At 41.5% G+C, this 15,682-nt stretch overlaps 1 protein-coding gene across 1 annotated transcript in view; it reads right to left on the minus strand.

The window, feature by feature from the left end:
• LOC117524952 (protein unc-13 homolog C-like) overlaps positions 1-15,682 on the minus strand; it is a 495,429-nt gene that overhangs the window by 115,344 nt on the left and 364,403 nt on the right.

Raw genomic sequence — 15,682 nt, forward strand, 5'->3', positions numbered from 1 at the left:
TCTTGCATCACTGGGTCAAAAGCACAAACATTACTGTTCCAACAAAAGTTGATAAGTTTTTTGTTTATTTTATTAAAGAAAATACCCATTTATTAAGTTAGAACTAAGGTTAGAAAGAAGGAAAAGAAACTAACACCCGATTTGTGGATGTACCATCCAAGTACATGACAACACATGACAACACAAAGGTAGTTGCTAATAATCAATGTGTGTGTGTGTGTGTGTGTGTGTATATATATATACGAGGTCTATTAGAAAAGTATCCGACCTTATTATTTTTTCAAAACTATATGGATTTGAATCACGTTCGATTACATCAGACAAGCTTGAACCCTCGTGGGCATGCGAGAGTTTTCTCACGCCTGTCGGTTGCGTCATTCGCCTGTGGGCAGTCTTTGAGTGAGGAGTGGTCCACCCCTCCTGTCTATTTTTTCATTGTTTAGGAATGGCTCAGAGACTGCCGCTTTGCTTGATCAAAATTTTTTCAGAAACTGTAAGGCACATCCGAGTGGACACCATTTGAGAAAATTCAGCTGGTTTTCGGTGAAAATTTTAAGGCCTGGTAATCTTCTCACTCAACAAAGCGATTCATGCTGCAGTCAAACTTCTACCTAAGGCTACAAGCACTGTCAAAATACCCCCATTCAAATTTAGAGACAGGTTTGTATAACTAGTCAAATATTATATTAAGACACAAGAATCATTCTCCTGAAAAAGTTGTGCTGAGAACACGGATGTGGATCACCCTGAAATAGAATGTGATGTCAAGAATCACATCTTAAAGATATCATTACATGTGGGTGGATATGATGAAATCATTGTATACGAGGCTGTCCATAAAGTATAGGTCCTTTTTATTTTTTCAAAAACTATATGGATTCATTCATATGTTTTTACGTCAGACATGCTTGAACCCTCGTGCGCATGCATGAGTTTTTCCACGCCTGTCGGTGACGTCATTTGCATGTGAGCACTCTTCGTGGGAGGAGTTGTCCAGCCCCTCGTCGGAATTCCTTTTGTCTGAGAAGTTGCTGAAGAGACTGGCGCTTTGTTGATCAAAATTTTTTCTAAACCTGCGGAGACACATCGAATTGGACCATGGTTCGAAAATTAAGTGGTTTTTGGTGGAAATTTTAACGGCTGATGAGAGATTTTGAGGTGATACTGTCGCTTTAAGGACTTCCCACGCAGTGGGACGTCATGCAGCGCTCTCAGGCACCGTCGTCAGCCTGTTTCAAGCTGGAAACCTCCACATTTCAGGCTCTATTGATCCAGGACGTCGTGATGAGAACAGAGAAGTTTTCAGAAGAAGTCGGTTTCAGCATTTTATCCGGATATTCCACTGTTAAAGGAGATTTTTTTAATGAAAGACGTGCTGGCTGATTGCAGCGTCGGCTCGCAGCCGCCGCGACGCTCCACACAGGAAAAACACCCTCCGTTGGAAGCTTAAGGACAAGTTGGAACATGCCCAGCTGTTAAAACAATTTCTCATATACTCACTCAACTGAAAGCCATCAAAAGCCGCTGGATTTTACAAATGGTTATCAACACAGAGGTGTTTTCCTGTGCCGCCGCACCGCGCCGGCTGCGTCCCGACGCGCAGACCCGTCCGCACGTCTCTTCATTAAAAAAATCTCCTTTAACAGTAGGACTATCTGGATAAATGCTCTGTGAAAACAGACTTCTTCTGAAACTTCTCTGTTCTCTCACGATGTCCTGGATCAATAGAGCCTGAAATGTGGAGGTTTTCAGCTTGAAACAGGCTGACGACGGCGCCTGGACGTCCTTAAGCGGACAGTATCACCTCAAAATCTCTCATCAGCCATTAAATTTTCACAGAAAACCAGCTTAATTTTTCGAACCGTGTCCACTTCGATGTGTCTCACAGGTTTAGAAAAAATTTTGATCAAACAAAGCGCCAGTCTCTCAGCAACTTCTCAGACAAAGGAATTCCGACGAGGGGCTGGACGACTCCTCCCACAAGGAGTGCTCACAGGCGAATGACGTCACCGACAGGCATGGAAAAACTCACGCATGCGCACGAGGGTTCAAGCATGTCTGACATAAAAACATATGAATGAAATCCATACAGTTTTTGAAAAAAATAAAAAGGACCTATACTTTATTGACAGCCCTCGTATATTGAATATTTGCACAGTCAGGTGTCAATTTCAGTTGCAAAGACAAAGCAAGATTTGTTTAAGACACTGTATGCATTTGGTCTTTGAAGATCAGTTACAATCTGGTCATTTAACTTCATGTGAAGGAAACACTACATTTTTGGGACCACTAATCTCTGTGCAGATTTAGTGAGTGTGTCATATTGTCCTGTGCATGTGACTTTACAGATCACACTGCTTAACGTCCCTATTTCACAGGGTGCTGTTCCATTATGATCCCCTACAATCCACAAAAAAGTACAATAACAGGATGGCACAGTTTACTCTAGCTTGTAAAGTGCAGACCCGGCAACCCACTCGAAAACAAAAGTAAAGCTGCACTCGGCTGCGTCCCCGGCCACAACAGTGTTGTGCTTCCAATTTTTTAACAAGTATCAAGGTGTACTCACTAGGACTATTATACACTATTTAAAGATATCTGAACATGAACGAAGCTGTTAAGACTATGAACACTCAAAAGTGACTGCGTAATGAAGCTGATTTGGCCAATCGGGATGAAATTTTAGATTAGCTCAAAAATTTCACCCGATGTCAAAACTGGTGCCAATGATAGCTGTAACTACTATGCACGTAGACCAATTTTGTTCAAAATTGACAAAAGATGGATAAAGAAATTCCTGTGATGCTTCAAAACACGCCCCAATTTGCTATTCAGGATGCAACGGATAGGAATGGTGCTCTGTTCCTTGGGTGGTTGCTTGAGGCCAGCTCCAAAATCAAGTCACTCCCGTAGACCCAATGTTAAAATGTAGAACTTTACAGTAGAAAGTTTACAGTTTGGTACAACACCCCAAATAAATGTAAAAGACATACGAGGTGCATTCAAAAAGTATCCGCAAAAAATTACTCACCTGGTGGTCTGAAATCCTAATCCTCTTTGAAGTAGTGTCCTTGGGATTGCGCACACTTCTCCCAGCAGTTCTGCTATTTTTTGAAGCATTTCTGAAAGTCTTCTTTTGGAATGGTGTCCAGCTGGCCCACTGTGTTCCAAGTGATGACTTCTCGCAACTCAAGGAACTTTTAGTGTAGTTTTGAGCTTGGGGAACAGCCAAAAATCAGAGGGAGCCATATCAGGAGACTAAGGAGCATGATGAATCACAGAAGTGTTGTGCTTGGCCAGGAAAGCCCGAATCACCTGAGCAGAATGGGCGGGTGCACTGTCATAATAGAGATGCCACCTTTTTTGCTGCCCACAGATCCTGTCATTTGCAGCACACAGCATCAGCAAGGTGACGTAGGACCTCCTGATAATGCTCATTATTAATATTTTGTCCTTCGTGTGCATAATCATGAGACCCCACGAGAGTCAAAGAAAACGGTCAGCTTGACTTTGACATTGCTGCATATCTGCCATGATTCTTTGGCTTCGGTGATGTTTCCAATGCGATGACTGAAATTTGGTTTCCGGGTGGTACCCGTAACCCCATGTCTCATCACCAGTGATGATGGTGTTCAGGAAGTCGGGTCGCTGTTTGGCCATTTTAGCATGTCCTGTAAGACTTCCAGACGCAGTTGCTTTCGCTCCACTGTTAGCAGCTTTGGCACAAATTTCACTGACACTCTCTGCATGCCCAAGTCAACTGTCTAAATGGAATACACTGAACCTGTGCTTATCCCCACGTTATCTGCAAGTTCTTGGATGGTGACACAACACTCATCCATGACCAAAGTCCATATTTTGTCATTCAACTGGTCATTTTGGCTTGTGGATGGTCTACCAAAACAATCTTAACTCACCACTGAAGTGCGCCCATTTTTGCAGCAGTTATACCACTCTTTTATTTGATTTATGGTCATGGCCAAAAGCCTGCTGAATCTTGTAAATGGTTTCTGCTTGGGCATCACCAAGCTTTTAGCAAAATTTGATGCAATGCCTTTGATCAAGCCGTTCTGTTCAGGGGTGCCCAAGTTCGGTCCTCGTGATCTACCTTCCTGACACTCTTAGTAGTCTTCCTGCTCCAACACAGTTAAATCCAATGAAAGGGTCATTAAAAGCCTGCTAACGAGTCTTTCATTGGATTCAGGTGTGTTAGAACAAGGAGACAACTAAAAGTGTCAGGAAGGTAGAGCTCGAGGACCGAACTTGGGCACCCCTGTGCTATGTTATAGCAAATGAGAACCCGTCGGGTACTGAGTACACTTGTTCACTCTGTGGTTGACAGCTACAAATTGATGCGCATTGCAGGCTGGAAAAAAATCACACATGCGCAAGAAGGTTCCTTTCAGCTCCCCACCAAACAACAAGTACACTTCATTTGTTTCAGTAGCCACCATAACTAGTTTCTAGTTATGTATAACTCATCAATTTAAGCTGTAAAGTTATTAATAATTAGGGGTGTGATTGCTTTGAGTGAGGGCTAGTGTGTGAAATGTGTCTGTACTACATGGTTACTAGAGCATGTCTCCCATCGCCAATTTCTGGCACTGAATATCCATTCGGGCATGCTATAGTGTGTAGTCCATGTTAATCGCATTGCAGAATGCTGCAACCTATCATGAAATTTTTAAAAATGCTAAAAAAAATTGTGACACTGTGATACATCATCCAGAAAAAATAAATAACTGGACATAATCTGTGCAGACAGGGGTCAAATGTGCGTGTTTAACTTTACCGACGGCTTTGGTTTTTATTTCGTTATTGCATCTTGAAAAACTGTTTCCATTTCATTGTGGATTTGGCTCTGCAGTCACTTTGATGCCAGGCTACAATTAAAGACCAAAAGTAAAATACAATGCAGATTATTTTCTGTTTTAAAGCAGTACATTTTCACTGACTAGAGCAGGCAGTAGAGTGGACAGCTTGTGCGTGGTGTGTGTGTATTCACAGACGCATTGTTTCCCTGGACATATAATATGCATCCATAATTCCATGAGAGGCATGCCGCACTGTTCATCAGAAGACAATTTTCAGATGTTAACAGATACACTGTAGCTTTGTAGTAATGTCTTAAAAAAATAAAACATTAGCACCTAGACTGCACACAGTACTGTTGTGAGCATGCCCAGTAGTTCCTGTGTCATTGGGCTGCATTCAAAGTTGCTTGTACAACTTTAGACTGCTGATAATAAACAGGCAATCACAATGTGAGCTAGCTCATGTAAACAAAGACACCTCAGCCCTCCAGTGTGTTGATATAAGTCACTGCTGTAGTGTTGAAACATTAGGTCTCTCTCTTCTAAGTCCCTGTTGGTAAATGATATAATAATTGATCAACATATTGATTTATTCTGCCTTACAGAAACCTGGTTACAGCAGGATGAATATGTTAGTTTAAATGAGTCAACACCCCCGAGTCACACTAACTGTCAGAATGCTCGTAGCACGGGCCGGGGCGGAGGATTAGCAGCAATCTTCCATTCCAGCTTATTAATGAATCAAAAACCCAGACAGAGCTTTAATTCATTTGAAAGCTTGACTCTTAGTCTTGTCCATCCAAATTGGAAGTCCCAAAAACCAGTTTTATTTGTTATTATCTATCGTCCACCTGGTCGTTACTGTGAGTTTCTCTGTGAATTTTCAGACCTTTTGTCTGACTAGTGCTTACCTCAGATAAGATAATTATAGTGGGCGATTTTAACATCCACACAGATGTGAGAATGACAGCCTCAACACTGCATTTAATCTATTATTAGACTCTATTGGCTTTGCTCAAAAAGTAAATGAGTCCACCCACCACTTTAATCATATCTTAGATCTTGTTCTGACTTATGGTATGGAAATAGAAGACTTAACAGTATTCCCTGAAACTCCCTTCTGTCTGATCATTTCTTAATAACATTTACATTTACTCTGATGGACTACCCAGCAGTGGGGAATAAGTTTCATTACACTAGAAGTCTTTCAGAAAGCGCTGTAACTAGGTTTAAGGATATGATTCCTTCTTTATGTTCTCTAATGCCATATACCAACACAGTGCAGAGTAGCTACCTAAACTCTGTAAGTGAGATAGAGTATCTCGTCAATAGTTTTACATCCTCATTGAAGACAACTTTGGATGCTGTAGCTCCTCTGAAAAAGAGAGCTTTAAATCAGAAGTGCCTGACTCCGTGGTATAACTCACAAACTCGCAGCTTAAAGCAGATAACCCGTAAGTTGGAGAGGAAATGGCGTCTCACTAATTTAGAAGATCTTCACTTAGCCTGGAAAAAGAGTCTGTTGCTCTATAAAAAGCCCTCCGTAAAGCTAGGACATCTTTCTACTCATCACTAATTGAAGAAAATAAGAACCCCAGGTTTCTTTTCAGCACTGTAGCCAGGCTGACAAAGAGTCAGAGCTCTATTGAGCTGAGTATTCCATTAACTTTAACTAGTAATGACTTCATGACTTTCTTTGCTAACAAAATTTTAACTATTAGAGAAAAAATTACTCATAACCATCCCAAAGACGTATCGTTATCTTTGGCTGCTTTCAGTGATGCCGGTATTTGGTTAGACTCTTTCTCTCCGATTGTTCTGAGTTATTTTCATTAGTTACTTCATCCAAACCATCAACATGTTTATTAGACCCCATTCCTACCAGGCTGCTCAAGGAAGCCCTACCATTATTTAATGCTTCGATCTTAAATATGATCAATCTATCTTTGTTAGTTGGCTATGTACCACAGGCTTTTAAGGTGGCAGTAATTAAACCATTACTTAAAAAGCCATCACTTGACCCAGCTATTTTAGCTAATTATAGGCCAATCTCCAACCTTCCTTTTCTCTCAAAAATTCTTGAAAGGGTAGTTGTAAAACAGCTAACTGATCATCTGCAGAGGAATGGTCTATTTGAAGAGTTTCAGTCAGGTTTTAGAATTCATCATAGTACAGAAACAGCATTAGTGAAGGTTACAAATGATCTTCTTATGGCCTCGGACAGTGGACTCATCTCTGTGCTTGTTCTGTTAGACCTCAGTGCTGCTTTTGATACTGTTGACCATAAAATTTTATTACAGAGATTAGAGCATGGCATAGGTATTAAAGGCACTGCGCTGCGGTGGTTTGAATCATATTTGTCTAATAGATTACAATTTGTTCATGTAAATGGGGAATCTTCTTCACAGACTAAAGTTAATTATGGAGTTCCACAAGGTTCTGTGCTAGGATCAATTTTATTCACTTTATACATGCTTCCCTTAGGCAGTATTATTAGACGGTATTGCTTAAATTTTCATTGTTACACAGATGATACCCAGCTTTATCTATCCATGAAGCCAGAGGACACACACCAATTAGCTAAACTGCAGGATTGTCTTACAGACATAAAGACATGGATGACCTCTAATTTCCTGCTTTTAAACTCAGATAAAACTGAAGTTATTGTACTTGGCCCCACAAATCTTAGAAACATGGTGTCTAACCAGATCCTTACTCTGGATGGCATTACCCTGACCTCTAGTAATACTGTGAGAAATCTTGGAGTCATTTTTGATCAGGATATGTCATTCAAAGCGCATATTAAACAAATATGTAGGACTGCTTTTTTGCATTTACGCAATATCTCTAAAATCAGAAAGGTCTTGTCTCAGAGTGATGCTGAAAAACTAATTCATGCATTTATTTCCTCTAGGCTGGACTATTGTAATTCATTATTATCAGGTTGTCCTAAAAGTTCCCTAAAAAGCCTTCAGTTAATTCAAAATGCTGCAGCTAGAGTACTGACGGGGACTAGAAGGAGAGAGCATATCTCACCCATATTGGCCTCTCTTCATTGGCTTCCTGTTAATTCTAGAATAGAATTTAAAATTCTTCTTCTTACTTATAAGGTTTTGAATAATCAGGTCCCATCTTATCTTAGGGACCTCGTAGTACCATATCACCCCAATAGAGCGCTTCGCTCTCAGACTGCAGGCTTACTTGTAGTTCCTAGGGTTTGTAAGAGTAGAATGGGAGGCAGAGCCTTCAGCTTTCAGGCTCCTCTCCTGTGGAACCAGCTCCCAATTCAGATCAGGGAGACAGACACCCTCTCTACTTTTAAGATTAGGCTTAAAACTTTCCTTTTTGCTAAAGCTTATAGTTAGGGCTGGATCAGGTGACCCTGAACCATCCCTTAGTTATGCTGCTATAGACGTAGACTGCTGGGGGGTTCCCATGATGCACTGTTTCTTTCTCTTTTTGCTCTGTATGCACCACTCTGCATTTAATCATTAGTGATCGATCTCTGCTCCCCTCCACAGCATGTCTTTTTCCTGGTTCTCTCCCTCAGCCCCAACCAGTCCCAGCAGAAGACTGCCCCTCCCCGAGCCTGGTTCTGCTGGAGGTTTCTTCCTGTTAAAAGGGAGTTTTTCCTTCCCACTGTAGCCAAGTGCTTGCTCACAGGGGGTCGTTTTGACCGTTGGGGTTTTACATTGTATGGCCTTGCCTTACAATATAAAGCACCTTGTGGCAACTGTTTGTTTTGATTTGGCGCTATATAAAAAAATTGATTGATTGATTGATTGATTGTCTGTCCAAACCAACACATTGTGGACCTCTAAAATTGGGGGAAATGTGCCTCAGAATCAGTTGCAGGGCTGACAGCCCCTGGTACTTTATATGGGAGACTGCATATGAGGGCTGTATGATACATTCATTGCGCTTCCTTCAAACATGCCCCCCCACCCCCAATGCCTGTTAATGATGTGTCTGAAGGGACACCCTTATAGCAGTCAACTCTTTTTCCTCCAGGGATATGACACTGAAATGCACTATGCCATCTGTGTGACAGATTTGGCAACACTTCCCATGAATGAAAATAAAGAACTGCAAGAAGAGTGGATGCTATTAGACATAAGCAGAATTTTCTCTGCTACTGGGCTAATTATGGAAATCTTTAAACTTTCCTGAGTAGGGCTGACCCAGCACTGTCTGGAGTCTGAGGAGAACCCCATGAAGGAAACTGTTTGAATGGGGAAATGACATTATTTTCCAGCTTTATCCTGGAACTTAAACTCCCCAGATACTCTGTGAGTAGGTTTGCATAGCCTGCGGCTTTCTGCTGAGATGACGCAGCTGTGAGCCAATGATGGATACAAAATAGCCACAATGATCCCCTGCTTCTGAGTGGCTTCGCTACAGCTTCTGTGTATTTCACAAACACCCGTGGACTCGGCAAAGGAAAAGGGAGAACCAACTAACTGTAATGTATCCACTGGAAAGAAAGATTGTCATGTCGGGGATAAACTGGAATATTAAAACAAGCTTCGTCATGGACAACTGATGTAAAACAGTTAACTGGACACAGATAAATGCAGCAGAGTTATGTATTTACATTTTACATTTGCATTTTCTGTTAAGAGCTCTTGAGATCCAGAACTGCCTGTGAGAAATGCCCTGCCCACTGCCCCCTTTCTTTGAGACTAGAGAGGATCTTGAATAAGAGCCACTCTGTCCGTGCAGTCTTGGAATCATTTTTATTGCCGTGCTTTTCTATAGAGAATAAATCTCCACTTGAACGAATTGAGTCACTTCAACGTGAGCCTGTGAGTGAATTATTCCTTTGAAGTGAGGACAGACAGCAAATTGTCATCTGTACCCCCTGTGAATCATTCTCAGAGACCTCTATGACTGCACTGTCCAGCCAGCATGTAATACACTAGTACTACAGACCTGCCAACCTCAAAGGAGTACCACTTCGTGTGTGTGTGTGTGGGTGGTGGTGGGGGGGAGGAGTGAATCCAAAAACAGAAAATAGAACTGTTTTTTGAAGAGCTGATTTATTTCTAATTATAAATCTGAACTTAAAAAGTGAACCACTTGCAGTAGCTCTGGCCAAAAAAGGTTTATTTAATGAAATTCTGATGATAAGCATGGCCTTGAGGGGAAAAAAATATTTATGACAAAGTGTACCTGAAAAAAAGTAAGCAATTTGCTGTAGCATGACATAAAGTAAAAATTAAATTGAAGTAAAAGACCCATAAATCAAACAATTAAATACTAAGAATTTAAGAATTAAAAACTAATAGCATCAAAATAAATGAAACAGGTTTTTGTAGTTTAAAAAAAAAAAAAAAATTTGTTTCATGTATTTTACACCCTTATATCCCACTCCCAACACTTTTTCCAAAGTTAACGGTGTTAACTGCACTTGCATTCTTAAACTTAGCCTCAAGCGAGGCACACTTGAGCCTTGTTCACATTACCACTCAAAATTGGATTTTAGGAGATAGTATCTAACTTTATTTATTTATTTTTTTTGGAAATCTGGAGAGTGGAAAACCACATGAGATGAGATTTTGGAAAATTTATTAAAAATAAAAAACTAAGAAATCACATGTACATAAGTATTCACAACCTTTGCTAGTTTAAGTTAACCTTTATTTAGCCAGGTTCGTCCCACTGCGATCAAGATCTCTTTTGCAAGGGAGCCCTGGGCAATTATAAAATTTCCAATTAACCTAACCTGCCTGTCTTTTTATGTGTGAGGAAAACGGAGCACCCGGAGGAAACCCACACAAACACGAGGAGAACATACAAACTCCACACAGAAAAGCCACAAGTGGGACTCGATCTCATGACCTTCTTGCTGTGAGGCAACAGTGCTAACCACTATTCCACGACTAAGTGCATCCTGCTTCCACTGATCATCCTTGAGATGTTTCTGCAGTTTAACTGGAGTCCACCTGGGGTACATTCAGTTGATTGGACATGATTTGAAAAGACACACACCTGTCTACATATAAGGTCCCACAGTTGACAGTGCATGTCAAAGCACAAGCCAAGCATGAAGTCAAAGGAATTGTCTGTAGACCTCCGAGACAGAATTGTCTGTGCCCACACCACTGTGTGTGTATATATATATATATATATATATATATATATATATATATATATATATATATATATATACACGAGGTCTATTAGATAATAAACCGACCCTTTTATTTTTTTTTAACTATATGGATTTGAATGACGTGCGATAACACCAATCATGCTTGAACCCTCGTGCGCATGCGTGAGTTTTTTCATGCGTGTCGGTGACGTCATTTCCCTGTGGGCAGGCCTTGAGTGAGATGTGGTCCTGCCCTCTCGGCTGAATTCCTTTGTTTCACACGCTGCTCGAGACGGCGCGCGTTGCTTTACCAAAATTTTTTCTGGACCTGTGAGGAATATCCGAGTGGACACTATTCGAGAAATTAAGCAGAAGAGGCCAGCATGAGGACTTTATGTGGACATTCCACTGTTTAAGGACATTTTTTAATGAAAGACGTGCGCGCAAATTCGCCGAGTTGTTTCCGTGACGACTCGGCAAATCTGTGTGCGCCGCGACAGGAAAAACACCTCCGTGTTGAAAACCATTTGTAAAATTCAGGTGGCTTTTGATGGCTTTCAACAAGTAAGTAACTGAGAAATTGTTTAACAGCTTGGGCATGTTCCAACTTGCCCGTTAAGGTTTCCAACGGAGGTGTTTTTCCTGTCGCGACCCCCCGCGGTCGGGTCCGGCCCAACATGCAACTCTGCCCGCACGTTCTTTCATTACAAAATGTCCGTTAACAATGGAATGTCCGAATAAACTCCTCATGCCAACTTCTTCTGAAAGTTCTCTGTTCTCTGACGACTTCCTGGGTCAACAGAGCCTGAAATGTGGAAGTTTTCAACTTGAAACGGTGAGACGCTGCCGCCTCAAAGGGCAGATCACCGTCAGGCGCCGTGGGCCGTCCTTACGGCGACACTACCAGACCAAAATCTCTCATCAGCCGTTAAAATTTTTTACCGAAAACCAGTTGAATTTATCGAATGGTGTCCACTCAGTTGTGCCTTACAGTTTAGAAAAAATTTTGATCAAACAAAGCAGCAGTCTCTGAGCCATTCCTAAACAATGAAAAAATCGACGAGAGGGTGGGCGACTCCTCACTCAAAGACTGCCCACAGGCGAATGACGTAACCGACAGGCGTGCAAAAACTCTAGCATGCCCATGAGGTTTCAAGCATGTCTGATGTAATCACACGTGATTCAAATCCATATGGTTTTTGAAAAAAAATAATAAGGTCGGATACTTTTCTAATAGACCTCGTATATATATATTAGGGTTCATCATTTGCCCCACTTTTATAAAATTTTTTGAAAATTACTCTGCACCTAGAATAATTTTTTTACACTTACTAAAATAAACTTCCATAAGAAATTTGATCAAATTCCATTAATATCTAAGGGGTCCACTGAGCCCCTGAAGTTTCCTACTAACAATGCCCATGATTCTGGGCCGAAAATATCAGTTTTTCTGAAATAGCACCAAAAATAATGGATTTAGCCATATAATGTCAATGAAAGTTGAAGATAAATATGGACGTTGCTATTTGTTTTGCCATCTGCCTTTGGGATCTATCAGCTGTTGCATATGATAGTGCAGCGGCCTCTGGGTTACCTCCAGCCTCCTCAATGACACACTGAGTGAAAGCAGCTTGCTGAGACGGAGTGAGCTTCATCCTCGTGGACAATGACACCAGCTTGGGACGTTTCAGAATGTCATAAGGGATAAAAACTGAGGTGCCAGTCTTCTTGACACAATTATGTGGTCGCTGTTTGGAAAACTGCTCGAAAGTTTCATCATCATCAGAATACTCTCCACCTGTCATGCTGATGACATTCTGAGATGTAGACGCTTGTTCTTCATACTTGCATTTTCTCTCATTCTCTGCTGACAACTGGGCCTCCTTCCTCTTCTCCTTTGCAGCAGTTGGCTTGTCCAGAGCACCAAAGGTTGCTTTCTGATCTGTTTTCCTGGTTCTTCATGAGCTATTCAACATTACAAGGCTAGATGGCAAATGTCTCCTGAAGTTTGACCTGCATCTTCTCCTGTGAGGCTGGCAGATCCCTGCGATTCTTTGGAATGGCTCTCATCTTGGCATTCTCATCTGACAAGGCTATTATCCTCTGAAGGGCCTTTATCTCTGATATCATTGGGATGTTGGCTTTCTGGTAGAAGGTTTCAAGTTATGCTATCACCAGTTTTGCTGCTTCCCATTTGGAATGTAGCTCAGATGCTCCCTCTTGGATGTGCCACATCATATATCTGAGGACTTGATTGCAGTTTGGAAGCCTTGAACCTGTTATGATAGCATCATGATTGTTTATTGCAGCCCCAAGTCCATATATGGACTTTGCCCTCCTTGTTGCTGATTTTGCATTTTGGCTTGGCCTGATATCCTTTTGCAATGGCTTATCTGCCATAGTGGCAAAGTACTGACAAGTACTACAGGATACAATATAGATACTCTGGAAAAAACACAAATATTGGGACAAATTTTTTGGTAAGTACTGAAAAGTACTTGTTCACTCTTTTCACCACCAGAAATTGCTGTGAAAGATTATCAGTAGTAGAGACTATCAGTAAGAGCTCTAAAATAACTGCGGAATGAGTACTATAACACACACTATGTCTCTCGTCTCATTAATCAACCCTCAATAACAGCGAGAACTTGCCTTTTAAGTCTAGATCTATATACTTGTGTCTTTGTAGGTTTGGTTCCATGAACCCATAGTGGAAAAAGTTTATTTCATGAGACCATGACTAGTGACTACATTCATTTCTGGTCTTGTGATGACAAAATGCTCAGAATTTCATCAAAAATGCTGTATCTTGAAAACCAAAGAAGTTAGAGAAAACAGACTGGTGAGGAAGGCAGGTTTGGTGGTGGGCATGGAGCTTGAGACTCTCACTTCAACAGCTGAGAACAGAACCCTGAACAGACTGGACTCTATAATGGACAATCAGAAACACCCCCTTCACACCATCTTCACTAACCAGCTGAGTCTGTTTAGCCACAGACTCCGTGCCCTCTCCTGCAGGACAGACAGGCTGTGAAGGTCCTTTGTCCCATGGGCCATTCAACTGTTTAACAACACACAGAAGGACACTAAGAAGGACATCATCATTGGGGACTGGACTGCCTAAGACCACATGTCCTCCAGTTATTCAAGGATGCTAAGTTTTCACTACAAGACACTAGAACAGTTTTTACCCCACTATTTTTCACCACCAGGGACGGTTGCACTGCACTTATCAGAAGAGTGACTTAATGGAGATGTAAGGAGCCACACACAAAAAGGGTTGCGTAAAAAAAATCTATAAACATCGCACCGTTCATCACATCCTGGATTAAATCAGGTCATCGCCTGATCACATCACGGGCTTCTGGACCAAAGGAAGCTGATCCCAGGCCTGTGGTTACTTCTGTTTTAAGGTAAGGCCTAATCTATATAAACTATTACTGTTAGCATTGTGTTGGCTGATTTTTTTATCTTAATGGTCTGGTTTGAATGGTCATGCGTGTGGGGTGTCATTGATTGGTTTGTTGATGTGTATTATAGTATTTCAGAGTTATTTTGTGTATGTTAATGCAGACTTGATTCCTTGTTCAGATTTGATTCAGATTTGATGCATGTAGAGGTTTTATGTGATATGTGTTGTGCTGACATGAGGCAAGTAGGCGCACAGGCTTGTAATAATGGATGTTTTGGCCTATCATCAGCAGCATGGCTTCACCCTGCCTGTTTTAACAATATCTACTCTCTTAGCAGGCTTTTATTCCCAAATACAGTGCGCCCTAAATTATTTACAGTGCCAAGAAAATAAAGGCTGACTACCCTCCAAAGCAAGGAAAAAACAAAAAAACAAAACACAAGCACAAACCGCATATACAGTGTAACCTCAGCACTGAGGGATCAGGCAATGATGATTGCAGAAATTGACACACTGTGAGACAAAACGTCTGTTATGTGTTACTGAGTAGAAGGAAGGACTTCTTGCTTCACAGCAAGAAGGTCATGTGTTGAGGGTGTAAACTGTCATTGTGCGTTGGTGTCATCCCCTTCAGGATGCAACAATGCATAACTGGAAGTACACACTCCTCCTGATCTGATGTGTTATTGGCTGTTTTATTGCATCATTACCTCTCCGTGACTAAACTGCTGATAGGAAACGTTTCTGTAGAAACAGAAAACCTTTGCTTGAAATGTACCCTCATCTGTATAATTTACATGTACAGTGCAGACACCAACAAACATATACTTGTGCACTGTGTGTAGATAGTCACACTTTGGGAATTTTTAATGAATGCAAAGTATTCTTGTGGCCTGGGAGTAATCCAGCTCTTGGTGAGCTACCTGTGAGGAGACAGAAGCACCTCAGCGGAGGCCACAGCGGCATAGATTTGTACATGTTTGAGAAGCTCATTAAACACGGACTGAAAATCCTGTCTCAAGTGGTTGTGGCCGCTGCCAGGCAAATGAATAAAGATGATCAAAACCACAGCCAAGAGATGTGGCAAGCCCCTAACTACACTCTGTGCAATTGGGGAGGAAAAAAATGAACAAAAATGAATACCTCCTTTCTAAATTAGCTGCGGACAGAAAAGTGGTAGAGAAAAACAAAAAGCAAGCTAAAAATAAAGGTGGGATCTGGTGGTTAGAGTCACCATCCCCAAAGCACTGGGGAGAGGACACTGGGGAGCCTGTCCAGAGGGGTGATGGGTAATTCAGATTCCGTATGCTCTGTGGCACATGCTGCTGAAGGGTGAGAAGCGTCGGCGTGAGACATGGCATG

The sequence above is a fragment of the Thalassophryne amazonica genome, chromosome 2, assembly GCF_902500255.1.
Source record: "Thalassophryne amazonica chromosome 2, fThaAma1.1, whole genome shotgun sequence".
NCBI lineage: Eukaryota > Metazoa > Chordata > Actinopteri > Batrachoidiformes > Batrachoididae > Thalassophryne > Thalassophryne amazonica.